Source organism: Palaemon carinicauda, chromosome 2 (genome assembly GCF_036898095.1).
Source record: "Palaemon carinicauda isolate YSFRI2023 chromosome 2, ASM3689809v2, whole genome shotgun sequence".
In the NCBI taxonomy this organism is placed as follows: Eukaryota; Metazoa; Arthropoda; class Malacostraca; order Decapoda; family Palaemonidae; genus Palaemon; species Palaemon carinicauda.
Genome location: NC_090726.1, coordinates 200,463,593 through 200,472,291, shown reverse-complemented (window position 1 = coordinate 200,472,291; position 8,699 = coordinate 200,463,593).

Sequence of the window (8,699 nt, the reverse complement as noted above, 5' to 3'; positions counted from 1 at the left end):
TGTCGAAGAAGAGGCTATGGCACTACAATGGTTTCATTTTGGATTGTCCTCCTAGAAGAGCTAGAAGATCATTCACAAACAACTCTGTAGAGCAAGGAATTCTCAATTTAATTAAAAAGACAGTGGAAGAGGAGGCTATGGCACTACAATGGTTTCATTTTGGATTGTCCTCCTAGAAGAGCTAGAAGATCACTCACAAACAACTCTGTAGAGCAAGGAATTCTCAATTTAATTAAAAAGACAGTGGAAGAGGAGGCTATGGCACTACAATGGTTTCATTTTGGATTGTCCTCCTAGAAGAGCTAGAAGATCACTCACAAACAACTCTGTAGAGCAAGGAATTCTCAATTTAATTAAAAAGACAGTGGAAGAGGAGGCTATGGCACTACAATGGTTTCATTTTGGATTGTCCTCCTAGAAGAGCTAGAAGATCACTCACAAACAACTCTGTAGAGCAAGGAATTCTCAATTTAATTAAAAAGACAGTGGAAGAAGAGGCTATGGCACTACAATGGTTTCATTTTGGATTGTCCTCCTAGAAGAGCTAGAAGATCACTCACAAACAACTCTGTAGAGCAAGGAATTCTCAATTTAATTAAAAAGACAGTGGAAGAGGAGGCTATGGCACTACAATGGTTTCATTTTAGATTGTCCTCCTAGAAGAGCTAGAAGATCACTCACAAACAACTCTGTAGAGCAAGGAATTCTCAATTTAATTAAAAAGACTGTCGAAGAGGAGGCTATGGCACTACAATGGTTTCATTTTGGATTGTCCTCCTAGAAGAGCTAGAAGATCACTCATAAACAACTCTGTAGAGCAAGGAATTCTCAATTTAATTAAAAAGACAGTGGAAGAGGAGGCTATGGCACTACAATGGTTTCATTTTGGATTGTCCTCCTAGAAGAGCTAGAAGATCACTCACAAACAACTCTGTGGAGCAAGGAATTCTCAATTTAATTAAAAAGACAGTGGAAGAGGAGGCTATGGCACTACAATGGTTTCATTTTGGATTGTCCTCCTAGAAGAGCTAGAAGATCACTCACAAACAACTCTGTAGAGCAAGGAATTCTCGATTTGATTAAAAAGTCAGTGGAAGAAAAGGCTATGGCACTACAATAGTTTGATTTTGGATTGTCCTCCAAGAAGAGATAGAAGATCACTCACAAACAACTCTGTAGAACAAAGAATTTTTAATTTAATTAAAAGGAAATGTCTTGGGCGACATGGAAGGCATGCGTCCGAAGGTATATCTCTGTCAAGGTACATAATGTAGTCTGCGTTGTTTAGGAAAGGGGGTAATTTATGGTCGCGTGCCGTGACGGGAAATTGCATTTTGTTGCAAGCGTGATTTTATAGAGAATCTGAGGCATTTGTCAGTGTTCCGTCTTGAAATCATCCTGGTTTGTTAATGTTCTGCCTTAGAATAACCACGATTTGTCAGTGTTGGGCCTTGAATATGTGGTATTTTCCCTTTTTCTTGGGTAATTATTCTCAAGATTATTGTAGATACGATGAGCTTCCTTCAACACAAAATATTACACTAATTAATAAATTTATCATATGGAAACTATCTTGGTTTGTTAATGTTCTGCCTTAAAATAACGATGATTTGTCAGTGTTGTGCTTTGAATATGTGGTATTTTTCCTTTTTCTTGGGTCATTATTTTCAAGATTACTGTAGATACGATGAACTTCCTTCCAACACAAAAGATTAAATGAATTAACAAATTTATCATATGGAAATCATCTCGGTTTGTTAATGTTTTGCCTTAAAATAACCACGATTTGTTAGTGTTGGGCCTTGAATATGTGGTATTTTCCCTTTTTCTTGGGTAATTATTCTCAAGATTATTGTAGATACGATGAACTTCCTTCCAACACAAAAGATTAAATGAATTAACAAATTTATCATATGGAAATCATCTCGGTTTGTTAATGTTTTGCCTTAAAATAACCACGATTTGTTAGTGTTGGGCCTTGAATATGTGGTATTTTCCCTTTTTCTTGGGTAATTATTCTCAAGATTATTGTAGATACGATGAGCTTCCTTCCAACACAAAAGATTAAATGAATTAACAAATTTATCATATGGAAATCATCTTGGTTTGTTAATGTTTCTACCTTAAAATTGCCACAATTTGTCAGTGGTCTGCCTTGAATATATTTTATTTCATTTTTCTTGAAAATATTATTTCCAGAAATTATTGCTATTGATTTTCTCACCAACAGTTAAGAGATTACACGAATTAATAAAGTTATCATATTGATATCTACATAATGGAATGTAATTAATTCAAGTGATATATAAAGACAGTTTTGCCCTGTAAACACACACACACACGCACAGATTGCCCGGACAGTCTTAATCCCATGCTCATCACGTCTCACGTTATACCAATGTTTGTTCGTCAATTGAATGAAATAAAGCTTTCACTAGAAATTAACACAATATAAAAAAAAGAAAACTATAAAGTGGGAATAGAATGATTATGCATTAGATATGCTGTAATTGTTCAATGGTCACTTTACTCATGGTAAGGGTAGAAGAGACTCTTTAAGTTATGGTCAGCAGCTCTTCTAGGAGAAGAAGACTCCAAAATAAAACCATTGTTCTCTAGTCTTGGGTATTGCCATAACTTCTGTACCATTGTCTTCCACTGTCTTGGGTTAGAGTTCTCTTGCTTGAGGGTACACTCGGGCACGCTGTTCTGTCTTGTTTCTCTTCTTCTTGTTTTGTTAAAGTTTTTATAGTTTTTATAGGAGGTATTTATTTTAATGTTACTCTTCTTAAACAATTTATTTTTCCTTGTTTCCTTTCCTCACTGGGCTATTTTCCCTATTGGAGTCCCTGGGCTTAAAGCATCCTGCTTTTCCAACTAGGGTTTTAGATAAGCTAATAATGATAATAATAATAATAATAATAATAATAATAATAATAATAATAATTTTTATCTACATAAAATTTAAGCTTCGTTGGAAATGAATGAGACATAAGATGGTCCGAAGACAATTTAATATAGAACAAAGGAATATTGAAGGAGAAGTGAAGGAACCAATGGTAAAGAAAATATTAATTGTTGAAGAAAGAAAAATTAGTTTTAATCAAGTGGTATAGAGGTATACAGCGATATATCATTGACAAAACTTAGAAGTAGATTATGGTATATTAGTTTTTATTGGACTGACAGATATGCTTACAAATTATTTACCTAAAAAAGGGACTAATTAGTTATAGATTACCATCTTTTTGTGATTGCAGAATTAATTTAGGATGATAGGAAATATTTTATATGGATAGATTTGTGTAGATTGCAGGTATTTTCAATGTTAAGTTATTATATTATAGCTTCTCCTGTTCCCCGTTTTCTTTATCCGTTTTCTATCATCGCTTAACGAGCAAAATTTTCCTGGATTCTTTCAAAGAATTTTAAAGTTACAATTACAAATGCATCGTCTATTTATGCTCTTTACGCATTGCAATGATCTTTTTGTCTTATCTTCAGCTTATTTGTATGAAAGTTAAAGTTCTTATGATTGATTTCCGATTGATGAAGAAATCGTTTGGTATTTTTTAAGTTCATTCCACTGTACTATTGATAAGGACTTTGTTATTTGAATAGTAATTATTTGAATGTTGCAGCGTGCAACTGAGAGAGAGAGAGAGAGAGAGAGAGAGAGAGAGAGAGAGAGAGAGAGATTTTATATTCTTTATTCATTACTTCTCATATTGTTTATTTATTTCCTTATTTCCTTTCGTCGCTAAGCTTTTTCCCCCAGTTTTAAAGGTTTAAAGGCCTCTCATGAAAGGCAAGGGCAAGGGACAGTGACATTGCCCTATCAAGCAGGACAATGCCCCAGAGACTGACCATATATACATATGATCAGCGCCCAAGCCCCCTCCCCATCAAGCTCGGACCAGGGAGGGCCAGACAATGGCTGTTATGACTCAGCAGGTACACCTATAGGCTCCCCCAAAAGCCCCCATCCTTAGCTCACAAGGATGGTGAGGTTGCAGCGACCAAAGGAACGGGGAAGTTGCAAATACTACTAGAAACCTTAGCTAAGCAAGGACGCCATACTCACATATTGTGAGACAGGGATGAATCCTGCAGGATATATTGAACATTTTATTACATCTTCCTGACGTTTATTCACATTATTATTATTATTATTATTATTACTACTACTACTACTACTACTACTACTACTAGCTAATCTAAAATCCTAGTTAGAAAAGCAGGATGTTACAACTTTGGCTCCAATGGGAAAAATAGCACACTGAGGAAAGAAAGTAAGGAAACATACAATAATGTGCCGAGTCTGCTCAAGCAAGAGAACAATCTTGGTTTGAAAAGCAGGATGCCATAAACCCAAGGGCTCCAACGGGAAAAATAGCCCAGTAAGGAAAGGTAGTAAGGAATCACAGAAGTGTGTACAGTGTCCGCTCAAACAAGAGAACTCTAACCCAAGACAGTTTCACCCATGGGCATGAAAAGAACACATCAGTGCACATCACCAGTGAAGAGAAAATGGCCAAGAAAACCAAGAAAGGTGAATATGTGGCTGGAAGCCATTTTGCTCTGCAGGCGTTTCATGTCTTGTTGCCTGGAGCCGTAAGATGACAGATTATTATTATTATTATTACTAGCCAAGCTACAACCCTAGTTGGTAAAGCAAGATGCTATAAGCCCAAGGGCTCCAATAGGGAAAATAGCACAGTGAGGAAAGGAAATAAGGAAATAAATAAATGATGAGAATAAATTAACTATATATCATTCTAAAAAACAGTAAAAGAGTCAAAATATATATGTCTTATATAAACTATTAACAAGGTAAAAAACAGATGTCATATATAAACTATAAAAAGACTGATGTCAGCCTGGTCAACATAAAAACAATTGCTCCAACTTTGAACTTTTGAAGTTCTACTGATTCAACTACCCTATTAGGAGGATCATTCCACAACTTGGTAACAGCTGGAATAAGACTTCTAGAATACTGTGTAGTATTGAGCCTCATGATGGAGAAGGCCTGGCTATTTGAAGCGGGTACTTGAACACCTCATTTTTTGACACCGGTGGTGATAAAATGGCGTCTTGGGATGATAGGGCATCAGGAAAGTCATCGTCCTATTTTGATTGAGCTTTTCCACGTGTGTGAGTGTGTGTGTGTGTGTGTGTGTGTGTGTGTGTGTGCTTGTGTGGGTGCTTATACTTCATCATTATCATCATCATCTCCTACACCTGTTGACGCAAAGGGCCTCGGTTAGATTTCGCCAGTCGTCTCTATCTTGAGCTTTTAAATCAATACTTCTCCATTCATCATCTACTTCGCGCTTCATAGTCCTCAGTCAAGTGTGCATGGGTCTTCCAACTCTTCTAGTGCCTTGTGGAGCCCAGTTGAAAGTTTGGTGAACTAATCTCTCTTGGTGAGTGCGAAGAGCTTGCCCAAACCATCTCCATCTGCCCCTCATCATGATCTCATCCACATATGGCACTGTAGTAATCTCGCTTATCGTTTCATTTATAATCCTGTCCTGCCATTTAACTCCCAATATCGTTTTGAGAGTTTAAGTTATTTTTCCTGACTATTTTCAGAGACATTTGCATCAGAATGTATTTCATAAATTGTATCTGCAGAAGACACTTTTCCTTTCATGATGAAATTTTGATACGAACTTGGTTTTTTCCAGTGGATATTTCATATGACCACATATTTTAACGAGGGACTAGCATATTCGTCTCGGTATTAGAAACGGCTGGCAGTCAGTATTTTGAGATTATAGTGCATTAAAAATGCTTTTCTATTGATGGTAAAACCGGGGTTCTCGTCTTTATATACTACAGATTTTTTTTTTTACACAAAATTTCACTGACATAAATAAAGGACTTAAGGTGTAAAGGGTGCTCATGAATGGCAGAGGCAAGGGGCAGTGACAGTGCCCAGGCAGACAATGCCCTAGAGACTGACCATATATCCGTACGATCAACGCCCAAGCTGCCTCTCCACCCAAGCTAGGACCAAGGAGGGCCAGGCAATGGTTGTTGATGACTCGGCAAGTTGATCTGTATGTTCCCCAAAACCCTTTTTTCTTAAGGATGATGAGGTTGCAGACGTTGCAAGAAACTATGGAGCCTGAGGAGGACTCGAACCCCATTCCAGCAGAACGCCAGGCAAGGACGATTTCAATAAGCCATCACAACAAAATATATATATATATATATATATATATATATATATGTATATATATATAGATGTAATATATACTTATATATATATGTATGTATATATATATATATATATATATATATGTGTGTGTGTGTATGTATGTATATATATATATATATATATATATATATATATATATATATATATTATGTATGTGTATATATAAATATATATATATATATATATATATTTTATATATATATATATATATATATATATATTATATATATATATATATATATGTATATATATATATATATATAGGAAGGATGCTATTGAATTCTGGATGTAAATTGATCACCGAAATGAATAAAATTTTAATACAAAGGTTAAATGAAATTCGTAATTTTTTCTTCAAATACATTTTACTCTATATTTTACTTTAAATCTCTCAATCTCTTTCTTCTTTTACATTTATTGCTGGTTTTCTTTTCTTACATTAAAAATAGCTCTTATTATTTAATTTTTTTGCAAAGGTAGGATTGGTATTTAATAATTTTCCCCCAGATAATAATGACATTTACAACAACAACAATAATAATAATAATAATAATAATAATAATAATAATAATAATGACATGCTTTTTTCTAGTATAAGACAACTGTTACAAGAACAACAACAATTATAATGATAAGAATAGTAATAAAAATAATAATAATAATAGTAAAAATAATGATGATAATAATAATAATGATGATAGTAATAATGTTACAACAAAATAATCATCATCATCATTGCCATCATCATCATCATCATCATCATAATAATAATAATAATAATAATAATAATAATAATAATAATAATGTAATAACATCATCATCATCATCATCATCATAATAATATTAATAATAATAATAATGTTACAACAACAATAATAATAATAATAATAATAATAATAATAATAATAATAATAACACTTTAAACCACTAATGTTGCTATTATTATTAATATAAGTAATTATATTTATAACAACAAAGAAAAGCCAAGGTAAAATAATTAAACAAGAATATCACTCAACACGCTCCAGTAATTAGGAATCCATTGAAAAACGTGTCACTGAAAATTCACTCGATTTAAATAACGCGAAGCGATTAAGAACTGTTTCCCCGGAGCAATTTGTCGCGAATATTAAAACCATTAAACCATTCCGAGTGATGGATGCCAGTACATTCCTTGGTTTAATTTTAGCGTTAATATTTATTCCTCTCACGCTCCCCATATCCCTAAGCGTGGTTTGAATTTGATAAGCGATTAAGATCAGTTTCCCCGGAGCAATTTGTCGCGAATATTAAAACCATTGAACCATTCCGAGTGATGGATGCCAGTACATTTCGCGGTTTAATTTTAGCGTTAATATTTATTCCTCTCACGCTCCCCATATCCCTAAGCGTGGTTTGAATTTGATAAGGTAGACGCTTATGATAGACAGTTTGATATGAATAGACAGTTGAGATGTATATTGAAATAATTCGCGAGTCTTTTTGAGTGACAGAGGCCAGATGGTTCGGTCTAGGTGGCTCGTGCGTTTGAATGAGACTAATTTCCGCTTCATGTGAAAGATTCATTTTTAATATTGTTACTGTTCTTAGAATACCTTCTTCGGTTAATTTATTTCCATGTTATTTTATTTGTTCATTACTTCTGTTGTAGTTTATTTAAATCCATCTTATTTTAATTATTCATTACTTCTCTTACAGTTTATTTATTTTCATATTTCCTCTCCTCACTGGGCAATTTTTCCTTGTTGGAGCGTTTGGCCTTATACCCTCCTGCTTTTCTAACTTTGGTTGCAGCTTGGCTAATAATAATAATAATAATAATAATAATAATAATAATAATAAAACCGAGATATGATGGCGACTTAATACAACTCCTTATCCACTGACACGAACATTTAAGAACTAAACCATAGTTTATAACATAGCTTTATAACATAATTTGTAACCCTCATTTGTAACATAATCCTTATGAATACCTCTCCTAAGGATATTACAATACACACCCTCTAGAGGAAGGAGAGCCAAAAGGTGCCCCTGAGAACGACCCCATTAAACCATTTGAATGGGTCATTTGTCAAGCTAGACAGCAGCGGTAGGACATTTGTCGCTCGGTGACAGGGAATGAATGAATTATTGATTATTTGTCTGCACTACGATGTTCTCCAGGCGTCGCTACCTGCTTCGCGAGCCGGCCCGGGAACCGGCGGTTATTTTTATCTGGCTTCTGATTGGTTTAATTTGGATGTTTAGCCAATCAGGGTTCGCTCATAAGTTGGACTGGTCGGGAGGAAACGGCTGTTATTTTTATCTGGCTTCAGATTGGTTTAATTTGAACGTTTAACCAATCAGGGTTCTCTCACAAGTCAAGGGAAACTGCTTATTTTTATCTGGCTTCTGGTTGGTTTAATTTGAACGTTTAACCAATCAGGGTTCGCTCACAAGTCAAGGGAAACTGCTTATTTTTATCTGG